Raw genomic sequence first — 16,972 nt, 5'->3', positions numbered from 1 at the left:
AGCCACAATGAAACACAAAAAGTTTCACAGCAGAATAGTTTGAATGAGCGTTGCGCCTTATTAATATTTTCGCTCGTATTTGCAATAGTTTGAAGGACGCTGTGTACACGCGGGCGGCAGTTGCAAGCTGGAGAGACACTTTAACAAGTTGACAAGTTGAACGTTATTGCTATTTAATGTTTCCAGCTTTCCACCATTTACAATTTTCGATTCACTTATTACAAGTTGGCGTCGTTCGAAAGCTCGTGATGACGCAAGCTAAGCTTCATTCGATTCGTGTTTGATTGCCAATCGTATCATTAGCACATCTTATTCTACAACAAATTTTTACAGTGCAACTTCTCAGCTTATAAATTCAAGCTATGAAAACATTTTGTAGAGAACATTTGCGCCGTGTGTTCATGCTGCAAGTAAAGGTTACTAAAATAAAATTAATTAAATTTATTAAAATAATTTTGTTTATATTGGCTATAAAATCAAAATATGATAATTCAGGTATATTATTATAAACTAATTATATTTTTACGCAGTATTACAAGAATACTTGCGTCGTTTAATTAACAATGATATTTATGGTTTAAATATAGAGATATCAATTTTATTTTCATAAAAATTGACTCGCAGTTTTATTGTAAAATGCTCGTTGCTGAAAATTCAAGTCAGGTCAATTTTCAGCCTTTTGCGTTCTTTTTCCAAAGGCAATTCTCGTAATAATTAACTGAATAATGAACGCAGCGCCAATATTTCACGCCGATTGTAGCCGTACGTCACGGTATGTGCCGGCGCGAGAAAAGTTCATCCCCGGCAGTGCGCTGCTGGCGGTAGCAGCAGCACCGGCGGTGGCAGCGGCGGAGGCGGCAACGCACCAACCAGCGCTTGCCGAGCAACCACGAGCACTGAACCAACGTAGTACTACGCTCCGAGCATACGGAGAGAAAGGCTTTCCTCATCTTGGCGCGAATGCGCCAGCGCGACTTTTCACCGGGTTTCACCCCGAGCGCCGGCAATGCTCGAATTCAGGCTCCAGTCCGCACTTGGCGTAGGTCCGTGACGGCATTTTTGCGCTACCGTGTCTCGCCAACGACGACGAGCCGCGCTCGAACGTTGTGCATGTGCGAACCGATTAATTAATTACATGCGCATCTAAAAACATGCTCACTGAAACTTAACCATAAAATATTAAACGTATCGTAAACCAAACATATTATAAAGTATCACGTTCGTAACTGCCTAATATCAAATAAATTAATGTTGATAAATATACGCCTAGACTAGATAATCCACAGGGTGTTGATGAAATTTTAAGCAATTGTGTGTCATTTACTAATTAAAACCTAGATAACTACATCAAGTTTGTGCTAATCATTATCAAATAAAATAAAATCAATTATAAAACAAATATCTGCTTACATAATAATATAACAAAATTATCTAAAAATAAATTTTTGAAAATTGTTCGCGTTTTATCGAACAAAACATTTGTGCAAATAAACAAAACATTTCATCAGAAGATAGTTGTTATAAATCAGTAGCAGTTTGTAAAAGCAACAATTCTATTTACTGAAAAAAAAACTTGTTAATATCGAGGTGATTAAATAAACAAATTTGTGTCGTTCGCGCGAACTTTGCATCCAAAACACCGCGGGTGAACACTAAAAGGGAAACTGTGCGAAGCTTGCGACTTTTTCAGTTCACAAAGAAAAGTTAGCGAGAAGTTCCTCGCTCAAAATCAAATGCCCGAGATTTGCGTATAACAAATTTCGAATTCCGAAGTTTTCTTCGCCATTCTGTGTGTCGGGACTTGGACCAACAATATTTGCGCGTTTTTGGTATCACCGTGCCACACAAATCGGGATTACAGTTTGTCACACATCCTTGACATAGGTAAGGGTAAACCATTTGAAGAAATTGATTTTCGGAACACATTTATTTATGTACGGATATGATTGAATTTGTCTTTTACTACATGGATAGACCAGATGTTTTTATGCAGTATCATTTCTTAACCATTATAAATGTTTATTTAATTAAATAGATTTTTGGTTTTATACGTTTTTAGGGATGTCATACAGTGCTCTATATCAAGTTGTTTTTCACGTCGAACTAAAATGTATCCATTGGTAAAGCGCTTTCCGGTCACCATAAACTCATGTATAAATGTGGCAATGTGGAAATGTGGCGATGTAGAAATGCTCCGCGTGCCGCTTAAAAGAGGCGAACGAAACGAACGGTTATTACGTCCATTCGTTCGTTCGTTTAGTTCAAACTAAAGTGTACAAACGAACCACTTCGTTGCCGGGCTGTTAGCAGACTTGTCGGTTGTAAAACTACTAGGAAAACGAGCGCTTGCCCTCCAACGGGGATAGCAATCCGTTTAGTTATTGATTAATCCGTTAACGCTTCCTCAACGCGTATAACTAAACCATACCCTCCACATCTCGCCGATGGTTCGATACTTTTTTCACCCACCGGCGGCGGCTAGACACTTCCGCTCGACGTCGATTCGTCGAATTTATGCATTATTATTACACAGTCGCACTATTATCTAATCGTTTGTTGTGTACATTCAATCATTTTTATTTGCCGCATGCGGAACTCGTACCTACATGTTTTTCCGACACAACAGAAAGTAACAAAAATCAATTATTATGATGAATACGCGTACATGTCCTGAGGTTCGACGCGTTGATGCTGTGTTTGCGTGTGTACAAGTCCTCATATTTTTTCACGTTACGTGTAGGAGAGTGTGTCAGAAGCAACACCTTTTCGCCGGAAACGCAGCCGCCGCCGAAGCGGTGTGATGTGCTTGTTGCGAGGCGAGGAAGTGGCTGGCACATTTTTTAAACTCGTGATACCTCTCGCCTCCGACGCTATGCATCAGGACCAGGGCTCACTCATATATTTGATTAAATTTTTCCCTCCATCGGAAGAAGGAAAACTTATATTGCGAGTTGGCACCGCCACATGTATGGCAGGACCGTACTAAATCATACAAAATTCCATGATATCAGAATATAATTATATATCAGCTAGTTTAAACTCTTCGAACTTGAAACAGCACTAACATAACATGTGTAAAAACTTGTCTATGTGTTGTATTATAACAATATTGTTTATTAATCCTGCCCTTTTGGGTACGGCAAAATTTCTTTGCGTTGTTGGCTAAAGTCAACTTTAGGCGGACTTTTGGCAAAGAACCTCGACACCATCAACTTTCTACTCCACCTACTATGACTTTGCGTGTGACTCGTATCCAACCACAACTTCCATTTTGACTTCGACACCGTCACTTTTTTTGAGTTTGTACAACGGGTATGGCTGGTGACATTTAAAGGCTGGGGTGCCAAAAAAAAAACTCGACTATCTACACATCAGTTGGAAACGTCGTCGTCGTCATAACCTCCTCGTCGCGTGGTGTGGCTTTCAACTTAATTAAAAACTCGCGAAACGAACGAAAAGTTTCCACATGTTAAAACGCGTTTGTTCGTCGGGGAAATTTCCCTATAGGGAACAGGTGGACGTTTAACAAAAAAAAAAGGTTCAATATTAGCAATATGGCCGGGAGCGAGATAGGAAAAAGAGCGGAATGGAGAAAGAGTGCTCATAAAAATTAATTTTTATCACTTCCACTTCATGTTCCTAGTGGCTACTGGGTGTGTGAGAGTGTGTACATACTATTCCATATTCAAGTGTTATGAATAAGGAAACGTGATGTAATAAACGCAAAAAATTCACTCAATATGGTGCCAAATATTATAACCTACAAAAAATCTACATATTGGTTAATTTGCTCAAAAACTTTAATTCTCAATTGCAATCAAGAGAGTTTGTAGTGTAGTTTATAAAAGAGAAAGAATTTATTTTGTCTTAAGTAATTAAGCAACAATTCGTAACTTCTTACTTTAGTTTTTAAAATTCATTAATGTGTACACGTCTCTCCAACCTAGTAGACATTACATTCAATGAATGCAACTAGAGTTCAATATAGTATGTGACTCCCAAGCTTGAAACATGATTGGTACATATCGTATGAAATTGCAACGCCGTTTGCTCGAATAAGCATAATAGAATATTTATGTATGCATTATTCCGGAAATCCTTAGATCCTCATGGAAGAAAATCAAGTATTCCTTTCAATACGCTTTGCATTACTTTTTACTTCTGTTGCACGAGGTTGGAGCAATGCAAGTCGGAAATAGTGATATTCTGCGAGTAGCTTATGACTGCTTATGTTGGTAATGCATATAGAAAAGTTTACATAGGCAATCGTTTGCGGACTATTCAAACAGCTCCATTACATTTTGATCGAGATGGTACGCTGTAAGTTTAAATAACATAATGCATTTATATCAGTGTATTGGATAATATGATAAGGCATATCTCCGTTCATTCGTCAAATTTGTTTTCCTACTTCTACTTTTAAAGCGCCAGTTTTTCCATAGTTTTGAGTGACAAAAAGTGGTGCTTTAAACATAGATTGCCAAGGCCGTGACTAAAGTACTTTAGTTACGGACTTTAGTCACGGGGTGGAGCTTATACCTGCGCACTTTACTTTACTTTAACACCATAGGAAATAATGAAATTTTGTATTATAATTAAAAAACAATTGTTAGTACGCCAACTTTTTAATTTTTGATTAATAATCTACATATATCAGTAGTATAATACGTGATATACGAAAATCTTTACAATTGCTTGGGTTATACAATTTCTTGTTCTCCGGATTTGTTTCATAAATAAGAAAACAAGGTGTTAAATAGTTTGATGTAAATATTACATGTACCTTTAATAGTGTAATTGAAGTACCGGCACTCAATTTGGGTAACAAGACGCTCACAACAATTTGCACCCGAGCAGCAAGCAGCAAACTAAGTGAAAAACGGTCGAACAAACTTCTCCACCACTTCCAATAAGTAAATAACCAAGAAAGGTGGTAATAACGTGAATAAAAGGAACATAAATTGGCGCGCTCGTGTTCCGACCCAAGGTGGGCTAAGAATCGCTTATTATTTCTTATTCGACGCGTGTAAGTACTTGCAGGGGGGCAAGATGCGGTAATGTGCGGTCGGAGCGCACCTTTCTGCGCCCGCCACCGCGCGTGTATTTTCCGAAACGTTTTTCGATCGGAAAACGGCTCGACGCTTCGTGCAGCCGCCGCCGGTCACGCTATTCACTAGCGCGCGGTGGTTAAGCCCACCCACCAAACCGTAATCAATGTATGCGCGCGGCAAGCAGGAACGACCACGGCAAACCATTCACTCAATAACGCTAACTGAAAATTTAGCGATACATCCGAGGTAGAACCTCAAGTTACACTCATATCTAAACCTGTATGTTGTACTGTTTTGTTTCGGTTGATTCATTGCCATCATTAAAATTAAATTAAATGTGAACAAAAAAAATCTCAGCCGCGTCAAGCACGCTGAAATATTTATACCGTAATCATAGATTTTATCGACGACGTCACACGTTTCTACAAACCCGGCGCACAGCTCGAATTGTCATATAGTTAATGTGTTCCGCGTTACATAAAATATGAATTATTATGCGAGCGCCAGGCGACGATTCTAATATTGCAACCATTTTTAATCCGCACCTATGGCCGACGAAGTGGGTGCAACGTGAAAACAAAGAAAAGATCGATAAAAAAGCACGGCGCACGATAACATCGCATAATTTATTCACGTTTTTATTGAAGTCTTCATTAAGTATTCCGTACGTACATGTACATACTCCTCTGGCAGGATACTGCAACGTTGCAGGAGCTTAGTGTATGCGCGAATGTAGTGTTGTGAGTTTGTGCTGCAAATGTCTAGTGTTGCCTGCACAACGCTAGCGCTGTATCTCCAGCTACATATTTGCGGTGAATTATTAAATTTTAATTAGTTTTATTTGCTGTATAAGCTTGATTGTTTATTCTCTTTCTACCTGCTTCTACACTGGAAACATTCATAATACAAACAGTGTTATTTTGTCTCTTATTTTAATATAATTATAGTTCTACAACTACAATCATCTTGTATCACCTTAGATAAATTATCTGATTCATGAGTAGGCACCTGCCATCAACATTTTTCATTTCTTATAATAATATCGTGTTTTTTATTATCCCTCGTTACAGTTATTACACATGTTCCTGTGTGATACACACATGTAGCGGTACTTGCTACCCTTGCTCCCCCGGACGTAGGTAGCAAGTTCGCTTGTTCGTAGCATTCGAGGCGCGATGGCAGGAAAATCCTTGGATCGATAGAAAATAATCTGGAACAACTCGGAAATGTTACGAGCAAAGTTTCGACTTGCACATGGCCACCGCGATCGTGGGAAGCGCAAAGACTAAATTCACTCACCTTCATCTTCTGATCCTCAACATAGACACAGATTTTACAGAAAAAGATATATATTTTTATTTGTAAAATTTACAAATAAAATAAAAATAAAAACATCACCAGATAAAATTTGCTTCACATAATTTAAAAATTTACCACAAGTTTTGGTAAACCGACACCGAAAAGAAAATTGGTTTATTTTGTGTCACCGGGCGAGTACATACATTTAAGTTTCATCTAATTTTTACGATTTGCTTCTCAATTTTGCCTGGGTACATTTTTCACATTCTGCCACCGCATGCATGCATTTTTTACGTTCGCTTTTCGGTCGCCGGGCAGCCTGTTTATATGAAAACTCTTTCAGCATATACTTCGTCCTGTGGTGTGCTCGAGCCACCCGGTCACATTGGTGCACGGTGGGTGCCGTGCTCTCCATCAAAATAAATGTTTCATCGTGTAAGTTATAAGCGTACATGATGAGATTTATTCAAAAGGACGAGATCCCGCGGGTGACATTCGGCGGGTCGCTCCGCACTTTTCTATCCGTGAGCCACATACCGCGGTGGCAGAGCTTTTTGAAATAGCTCCAATGCTCGACGAGCAGCTTTCGCAATCGGTTTTCTGATGTGCTGCATTCCAACATTCTTCAACTTACTTATTCGATTTGCAAAGTCGTATTTTTTTATGTTTTATTGTTGAACTAGGATCTTAATTGATTTAACGGAAGGAAAAATTTCATATAAAATATTTTTTTAGAAAAATCATGGAATGCAGATATAATTTTTTATTATTGAAGTAAATGAGCTAATAAGTAACTCTGAATATTTTAAAATATTTCATGTTACCATGGTTGTAAAGTTTAAATTAAATTTAAAATTTTCTACTTTTTGCACCAACATAAAATTATATATAAAAAACTCAAAACCAATTTGAACTACCAAATAATCCATATTCGCAATATACATATAATAATTTTCCTGAATTGTTGATGCCAAAGTTAAGATGAGTTTGGAAATTTTCATATCTCGCATGTGTGTCCTGAAAACTTTCCGAAAATACGAAATTTCGGCTACCAACGCACGCGTTCAATCATAATAAACATAATAAAGTTTTGATGTTTGGCGAGCTGTGTTGTAAAATAATGGTGTAAAATTCCTTTTAAAAATATTATTACGCGACTGCATCTACATAAAATTGGCGAGCGTGGTTCGATACGCGCTCGCAGTTGTAAAATACAGATGTGTTGGGGACGATGGGGGTATACGCAAAACAATTTGTGTGCTTTGCACTCATACTGGTTGGCTGGGAGTGTTTCAATCGTGCATTGCTCGAGTGCATTAGCGTGTGTGTGCTCCAACATCGACGAAAATGAGAGAATGAAAACATGGCATATTTCGATGCACATTATATTGGATGCACGTTGTACAAGGAAAACGCATCTGGCGACTGGGGGCGCATATTGTTTATTAATCGTTTTGACAAGGAAGGAGGTAGTTTGGATATTGGCAGCATTTTTTATCATTTTAAAATTCACACCTACTCCACAACGAGAAATTGAATGTAAATTGTTCTACAAAAAAAAATATTTTAGTATTAGGAAAACTAGTGCTGATTACGTTAATTGGTTATAATATGGTATGTGGACACAAGCACAGATACTTCACGGACTTCATAAACATGAGTAGGAAGTAATATTGCAATGTCGCGTGCTCATGTCACTCGTGCGATTGGACGTTTGACGACTTCATAAACATTTTTATTCCAGCGTCACTACAGCACAGATCTCAACATTACTTTCATTTTTATGAAGTTGATTAATTAAAATGGTTATGTATCAATCATTTTTTAATATTGTTTCGTATTTCCCTTAGAGATACAACTCTAATGTAAAGTGAAGGGACTACGAAATTGAAACACGTTTCATGCAAGCGCTGCAAGTTTCTGGTGCGCAACCGACGGCGAAATAAATTCATGTTGAATTTAGAAAACAACGCCACTTCGTTAAGTTGCGCCGAGGCAAGTTGTGGCGCAACGGCACCACCGCCGCCGCCACTACCATCGCCGCCATCGCCTTCAAAAGTCATAAATAATAATTAAAACAAACATTTCGCCGCAAGATAAACTCTCCAACGCCAACTATTATTAACTTTTATAGTTAAGTTAGTCGACGGCCGGTGTTACAAAAGTCATAACTTGCAAAAGTACCAAACTCGACATCCCGTTGCACCTAGAATCACAAATATGGAACATGCGCACAAAAAGTTTAACTTAATAGTTAATGGCTTACCATATTTACGCTAGGTTACAAATTGTGGCATTATTTTGTCATAATACAACAAATATTTGAAACAATGAAAAACAACAAAGTGAAAAATAACAAAAAAAAACGGCATAGAATCATAAAATAAAATTGAATACTCAATTTTGACCAGCTGGGGTTCAATTATAATTTAAAAATAACAAAAAAACGCAATCCTAATGCCATTGTTGTTTCATGGTGCTAAAAATACTTATACAGTCATTAATCGTAATAATGAAATCAAACTGTGCGTGCCTTCAATGCTGTTTTGTTTTCTGTCCAATTTTCCTATACTCCACATTCATTAACCACAGCATGGCCGACCATTTCCATATCCTGCGCCTTCTACCCAACACCGTGTCGTGTATGAAATTTAATGACTTAATGACTTCGTTCAACTCCTAAATTATAAACTACCATTAAACCATCCTTTCCAGGTCATTTCTTAATGACCCGGACGATAAAATAGTTTAACAAATTGGATTTGTTGGCGGCGTAACGGCATTTCGTGCGGGACGTCTTATTAACAAATCTAAATTAACATTTGATTCGGCAACAGTGATTTGTTTTGATTTAATTTAATTTCCCATTCGCTTACATGATTCGCTTTCCTGTCGAGATGTACGAGTAGTGTAGTGATTTTCGAAATCGAGTTTACCACTTTCCCGCGCTCACATTTGCTCTCTCGCCTTGCTTCCATCGTTGATTGTGAGAACATTTGTTGTATTGTTTCAATTGGTAGCTGGCGGCGGCAGAAGTCAGGCCGGCGGGGCAGCGGTACATTTTTAACGTCGGGTAATATTGTTAAGAATGTCAGTCGGAGGCAGTGGAAGAAACTCTACACGCCGTACAATACAAAATCAAGTAATAGCGGCGGCCGGGAAAAGTTAAAGAAATTGCTACGATGTTTGGTTCGCGCCGCGTAGACAACGAGCAAAGGAAAAACCTTTGCGTTGAGAACGTAGAAAAAGGGTGGACGCAATCGAGCAGTAGCGACAGCGAGAGCCAAGAGGCTAGCTATAGCGTATAGAGGGAAATAGGTGCAACTGATTTTGATTGTGATCGAAACGAATGAAAGCCGACGCAACGCTGGGAACGAGGCCGATGCAGGGGTTCGTTTGCTTCAATGCGTCCGGTCCGATTAACGCTTCGACGTTTTTCCTTCGGTTCACACACAACCTACACGGCACAGACGCCACCATTGCGCGGCTACGTCGTCGACGACAAACTGACTGGCAAACAATACGTTAAACGTATAACGTATAAAGCTGCAATCCAATAATATTATCGCCAAACAATAAAACTCTCACTCACTCTTTTCAAAACCCAAAGCTTGAAGTAGTCGGCATGGAGTATAAACGATGCGATCGATAATATGGTATGTGCTATTGTTTACTGACCCCGCCATTTCGCTGCGTGACGTTTTCATTAAACCAAATGTGACGAATATTATTCTTAAACAAACATATAAAATTGCAGTTTTTGAGGCGTACATGTTATATAAATGCTTTTAAAATCTGCTTTTGTGAAATTGTTGAAGCGTTAATTTTTTTGATTCTTAAGCAGGAAGCATGGTCAATCTAAGTTTTTTTTTTTGCTTCTAAGTATTCTTAACTAAAACAGGAATGATGTTATTTAATAAAAAAACCTTTCAAGCAAAACGGTAAAAATTACAATTCCAGATTCTTGTCACCGGATAATTACCGGGTTGAAGTACTTTGAGACGCTTTATTGAAATATGACCGCACATGCGAAGCTTTATTAGCTTATTAATATGTAAATTAATAACTTACCAGCGCACCAAAGATAAAGAATAAGGTGTAATTAACAGCACGCACACATTCTGCTGCGTTTATAAAAATAGCATTTTATCACAACAAATCAATGCCAACATCTTCGAAAGCTCACATATAACACACAAAATATGCTAAGGTCACATAATGTCGTAAATCAATTCTACTTACGCAGAAAACGTAAACTTTTTTTGAAGTTTTTTTTTTCATGCTAACAAAATATGAAAATTTCGGCTAGGAGCCGAAGTCAACTCTCCGGAGGATAATGATTTCTAACTCTGCGAAAATGTATTCGCAAACAAAAAGAACAAATATGCTCCAGATCCCACGCTGTATTGTTTGCGTCATTAAAAATTCTTATCGTGCTCCGGTGGCAACAACGGATGATCCTTCACTTTTAAATTTGCCATTATAATTTTCCACCACCACTGACAGCGAAACAGGAACAACAACAACAACCAAGGCAACACAAATAACAACCGTGGAAAAACTTTCGAAAAACTGTCAAGAACATCCTTTCGCATGCGCCCACTCCCGCCTCGGTTTCACCCTTGTTATCCAGCCGCACTTTGTTCTGCCCGCACACGCGCCGACACCGATGCCGGTATTTATTGTTAAACTTGTCCTTATTTATTATCGCCCAGGGTATAAATAAGCTCACTCGGTCTTGGTGCGACCATGCCCGCAGTTTCATATTCTTATCCTTTGAAGTATCAAATTATCTATTGCAAAGCCTTCTTGTTTACGCGAACACCTACCTCGAAATCCAGAGTAGTCGCTGGAGGCTGTGAATATCTCAAAGAGCTTTGAGGAATAACCGGACCAAAATTGATTTTTAAAGTTTTTTTGTTAATTCCATAAACATAGAATACAAAATAACATATAATGTGTGATGATCTAGTGCAACGGACGAAGAAATCACAAGCTCATAATGTTCTTGGATATTTGGGTAATAACCATTAAATTGAGCTTATACGATTCGGTGAAAAGCAGGCAAACAATGTCTATTGTCACATCTTGTGCCCGAATTGTTTGAAGTTCTTTATTATTCGTTTACGTCTTGTTCTTGATGTATCTCCGATTCACCGAGTGTCATTGGAGAGTCAAAATCATCAGAATTGAATTTTAAGTTGCTGCAACACTGTAATTTTTTTGAATTTTTATCAATAATAAAGTGCCTAAAAACATGCCATAGGAAAGTAAGTAATATTTTTACAATGTAACATTTAAATGAAACAGTATCATCCAGAACTGTGCGATTGATCAAATTTCACAACATTTTGAACTCCCTGTGTTGAAAATTTTATTGGCTTGTGCTAAATGGTACGTAGCGAAACGACGTTTATAAATACCTCTTTCGTTTCGGGTTGGTGCTGATGCCAGCTCAGAAAATTGGGAAAATTGGGAGAAAAGGCGAAGAACAAAAACGTCTCTATCACAATGCCATTGCGAGCTCCGCGACGATTGCGAAAATCTTCGCATTCTTCGCCCCACGTTTATCAGTCCAGCTATGTTTAAACAGAATTTTAAGTGGGACATTAAGAAATTATGCTCAGTGTCTTTAGTAGGTTTACAAAACCGGATCCGAACATTTTGTTTCCGTACGATGGAAAAATTGGAAATTGAAATTCTTATATGCTGTAAACGAAATTCTAGCGGAAATGAAGCGTGCATTATGCTATCTTGTTTATTTTTATTATTTGCGTTAAGTTATTTTATATTATTGAAAATAAAATTAAAATATCGCCTTTTATATCAAAGTTATTCCAGTCTTGAAATGATTTGTTATACTGACGGATTGATTTAGAGTTTAGACGTTTTAGAGTTTCGTTTAAACCACATTTCCGAAATCTAGCGGTGCGTGCACATGATTTTGATTTTTCTCCGTTTATTGCATCGCTCCAACTCGGCCGTGCAATCATCCACAAAAATGTGAAAATATTTACGTTTCGTTTTTTGTGTTGCGTTGCGTGTTGTGTTCGCTCCCTTTCCCTTGGTTTGATGCCGCAGAACTCCTTATTCGAATTTAAGAACAAACGATTGTATCACGTGTGTTTTCTTTCGGTTCCGAAGCATTGGTGGCATGGTTGTATTTTGTTTTTAGTCGTTGAAGAAATCATCAAAGCGAATTTTTCCATTAGATTAGACTTTCACCCACTACAGCAGATTTTGCAGATTCGAACAATACCTTTTTGTTGTAATTTTTCTTTTGAGAAAAAAAACTGCAATTATTTTCAAAAATTCTATTTCTGTGATATTTTTTACCTAATACTAATGACGATTTGTTTGGTAAATAACTGATATTAGCTACAATTACATTGTAATGTGAGTATTTTGAAATACCTATCTATGAACAGAATATATTTTTTCTTAATTAAGACGATTCCCAATCATTATCAGCAATACCATCTAATCAAATTAGCAGTTAGCGGGGTAATAACAATGTTTGGGAAAGGGGATAATTACCTGTTTTGCCTGTCCGTTATCGTCTCATTATCATCGTCGGCATCGAATTACTAGTCAGTCCGTGGTGTACATGCACACTGACTTGGATCATATTCGTTTTGTTTCCGAAACAGAACATACGAAGCGTTTACAAGCTGTCTGCACATTTGCCACATTCGTAGGTATTCGTTTTGCAATGAGCGCGCATGCATAAGAGAATGCCGGATGTATAATGGAATTGTTTTAGAAAGCTCGCCCGATGGTGCCGGTTTAATTGCTTGTTTCATGCACCATGACGATGGCAAAGCACGGCAACTGTTTGTTGGCAATTATCGCTATTATCAAATGTTCAAACGTATAAACGTACGAGTGTGCAATAAGAGTAAGGTTTCACAATTTTTATTTGTGTAACATGCAAATTAACATTTATTGAAGCCACTAGAAACATCAATGTCGCATGTATGGGGAAGCGGAAATAACAATGTACTTCCAGCGACCGGAAAAGATCTTATATGTCTGCGCATGCACTTGTAACTGCACTACAATCGTATAGTATATTGGGGTCATACAGTGAAGACGTTATTCTGGTAAACAATTTACTACATTGCAGACTTGTAGATTTTTTTTTACAAAAGTTATTACACTGACATAATATAAAAATATCAACATTAAAATGTCCAAATATGTACCTAAATGTAAAATTATTTGAAGTGGTGAAATCCTTGATTTAATATAATATATAATTTCAAAAGCAATATAAAAATATTTTTAATAGCGTCAGTTTTATTAAATTTTTTAATACACACAAAATGTCAATGATGTACCGGCACCAAACGCCGTGCCAGGACGTCCGCAAACGTTGTATTCAAAGTGTTACACATCACAGTCGTCCGTGTCAAAGAGCCGCCGCGTCGCGTCGAACTAAAACGAAATAGTACTTCCTTCAACGTCGCTTCCTCTCAGGCTATCATGGGAAAACATGGTTGAGCTCGTCGTATTCCCTCGAATCCGGTGTGACGGACGTTGCGAATGTGGATTTGGCCTTTCGCTTTGGCGCTGGGTTTGAAGATGTCGGACAGAGGAAACGTCCAAGCTAATAGCCTCGGTGGTTATTCCGCTTCACTTCGCTCCATTAGCACGCATTTACACGCAGTCGACTAATTTAACAAATTTAATGCCGGGAAAAAAGAAAATTGCTTTGTACAAACGTTATAAACACTAATCAATACGCAAATACTTTGTTCAATAGTAATCGTTCCAATTATTACAAATGATCTCGATTAAAACAGTAATTTTTCCTTTTTTTATTTGCGAGAAAATATGCTTTAAATTTAATGTGGTAAGGTATATAATTTTAGTCTATTTTTGTTTTTATGCAAAACCCTTTTTAATTCGGATTAAATTCGCAATACGTTGGCATTCAGCGTCGCAGGCGTTAACGTTGATGGGCGCCAAACAATCCCCGACGCTGGATTTGGAAAGCAGGCAAATCTCCGCTCTCATTTCGGAATGATCGCCACATCGTACCGCGTCATTTCACACGCAAGATTTCACACGAACATTGTGTCTCTCCGAACGCGCCCAGAACGATGGGATTGTCCCTTGTCGTTTTGTTTATTTGCATGAACGGAAGAACACGTCCATTCAGTAAACTCAGCGAGCTACGAAGGTTTAAACAATCGGAAATAGAAGAAGAATGCAAGTTTCCACAGTTTGTTCAGAAAAATTATTGAAGTGCTTTTTATTTTAAGTCTAGAAGTGTAAATGTGTATGTAACTTTCTAAGGACTACAATAATGTTCTGTTTCTATTAATAATGAAAAGTCATCATTTCAAAATAATGGCCTGTACGCTTGAAAATGTATGCGGATAGTCCCAGTAATTCCGAGATGGTCTTAAAGCGTTTTATAACCAAGATGAACATGCAACAACGGTAATGTATCGGTGACAAATGCTCATAATGCTGTAGTTGACGAGAAACACTAAAGCTTACTTCTCTTCGGATTGGGCGCTGGGTCCTTTGAGTCCGTTTTAGTAAATGCGCTCATATTACGTTGACGGTATAACAGCCTCTCCGCACTCCATACATATGAATGGTCCTGCTTTCGGTAGCCAAGCATCCGACAGGCAGCGCTTTCCTTACCGGCTGCAGCCCGAGCAAAACGAGAAGTGAGAGCTTAATGCAAGGATTATACTCTTGTATACTCTCGACGTCGGACGTACAGCATCGCTCGACGACGCCGCCTCGCCACCGGACTTTTGTCTCTTTGGACGCGTTGGCGACATACATAATTGGGCGTACTCTTGTGTAGTCGTTATGGAGTCTTTAGTTTTCCGGCAACTGTACACAATGGCGAGCAGCGCGCAGAGATTAGAATTGGAAGGATTCCGTGGCGTGGCGTCACTTTTGGACTCTCCCTAAGGAAGACTGAACGTTGCCACAGCTTTGGGCCCGAAAGGGATCTAAAGATCGGAGCGAAGGTTTCATCATGGTTTTGTGTTTAATTATCGGAATTGTCGGCGTATCGTCGGGGATTTCCAGTTTATATACAACCTCTGCATTAGGTATGTGCGCGCACACATCAGCCCGGAATTAAGAGTCAAGGATTTTCGATAGGATTAGTAAGTGGAAACCATTTCTAAAAACACATACTCTTCTATCACAAAAAAAAGGATCTTGTATTGATTTCTACTTTAAAGACAAAAAATATATAGGCACAAATCGGAAATTCCACACCAATTCGTTCTACATTAATATTTTGAAAATCCGATTTTAATAATAACCTCTCATAGTTTTGGTAAAAAAATTGCTATAATTAAATATTTAAGTAACTAATACCGTTATATCAATTTTCGCAAAATTTGGCCTAATTTTATTAGATATTCAGGCTTTTTAATAAAATATTAATGCTCAAACAAACAAGACAATGGAATCATCAAGAAATATATATTTGTTATTTTTAAACTACCATATCTCTTATAGAAAAAGCTACTCAAAGGTCTAGCTGCATAAAATAGCAAAAATAGATTTTTACACCATAAAATATATCATCTGCCACGGAGATAAAGACTATAAGGTGTATACTACGAGTATGTTTAGCCTATTTTCAAAGTAGGACATATTAAATATAGTTAGTAAGTTCGATTAAAGACTGAATTTAATTTATTCTCTTTTCATGAAGTGATGATGTCTTAATCAGTATACCATTTTAGCGTTTGCCAGCTTGCTGATGACAAAAGCTCAAAATGTAATGAACGCGAAAGGATAATAGTTGTCAATGATGTTATCTACGTTGTCATAGCGTTTCAACTTGCTACAGTTGAGTGGCGTCGGCAGGTTAGCATGTCCAGCAACTTGTATTAATCTAAATATAAACCTTTTGGTTACATCATCAGATAAATTTCTTATATAAACTGACTCTCAAATATGTACGCAATTATTTATTAATTATAAATAGTGCGCGTGAGTATTTTAGATAATTTTTAAAATTACATGAAAATTATTACTACGATAACTAAAATACAAATTCAAATATAATATAGCAACACTGATTATTTTGCTAGCTTGTTATTCTTGTCGTAGTATCATGTGTACCAAATAATAAATGTGTGTTTTAAGTTATAACTGAAAATATAATGTTAACAAAAACTTATTTTCATAAAATAATTTACCTTTGTTTGACGTTTTTCCTCATTGTGTAACGCGTAAAAATAATTTGTCTTCCGGAAGAGATTAATAGAAGAAAAATGAACAAATATACGTTGGGGTTGGAATGTGCCGCGTTCGCCAGTTGCTGGGCGCCCTGCTCCAGCCGGAAAGAACGAACAAAAATAAACCGAGTATAATTAATTAATTGTTTGGTCAATCAGTGGCAGTTTCCCTCGAGTGGAGCTGTAATAAATTAATGGACGTAGTGGCTGTCGGTAGACTGCGACCCGCGCTGGCCGGTCAGCCCTGATGCTGTACAGTTTTGGCGGCGCACACACCCCCAGTCGCCTCCTCGTCAGTGAGTTGGTATGTGCGTGTCCGCAACTAGTGCGCCACCAGCATGGCCATCTCCGTCTGGCGGCTTTCTACCCGGCGTGCTACGCTTCGGAACACGACGT

At 38.0% G+C, this 16,972-nt stretch overlaps 1 protein-coding gene across 1 annotated transcript in view; it reads left to right on the top strand.

Annotated features, from left to right (window-relative positions):
* Nucleotides 1-1,456: 1,456 nt before the first annotated feature.
* rst (irregular chiasm C-roughest) overlaps nt 1,457-16,972 on the top strand; it is a 223,593-nt gene continuing 208,077 nt past the window's right edge. The window contains exon 1 of the mRNA XM_065304214.1: nt 1,457-1,884. The gene's annotated coding sequence lies outside the window, so the exon portion shown is untranslated. The remainder of the gene's footprint in view (nt 1,885-16,972) is intronic.

This window comes from Atheta coriaria, unplaced genomic scaffold (assembly GCF_025399875.1).
Source record: "Atheta coriaria isolate IRGN ID8LTWV9N9 unplaced genomic scaffold, Caltech_Dcor_3.1 hic_scaffold_6_pilon, whole genome shotgun sequence".
NCBI lineage: Eukaryota > Metazoa > Arthropoda > Insecta > Coleoptera > Staphylinidae > Dalotia > Dalotia coriaria.
This window is presented reverse-complemented; position numbering and strand designations above follow the sequence as displayed.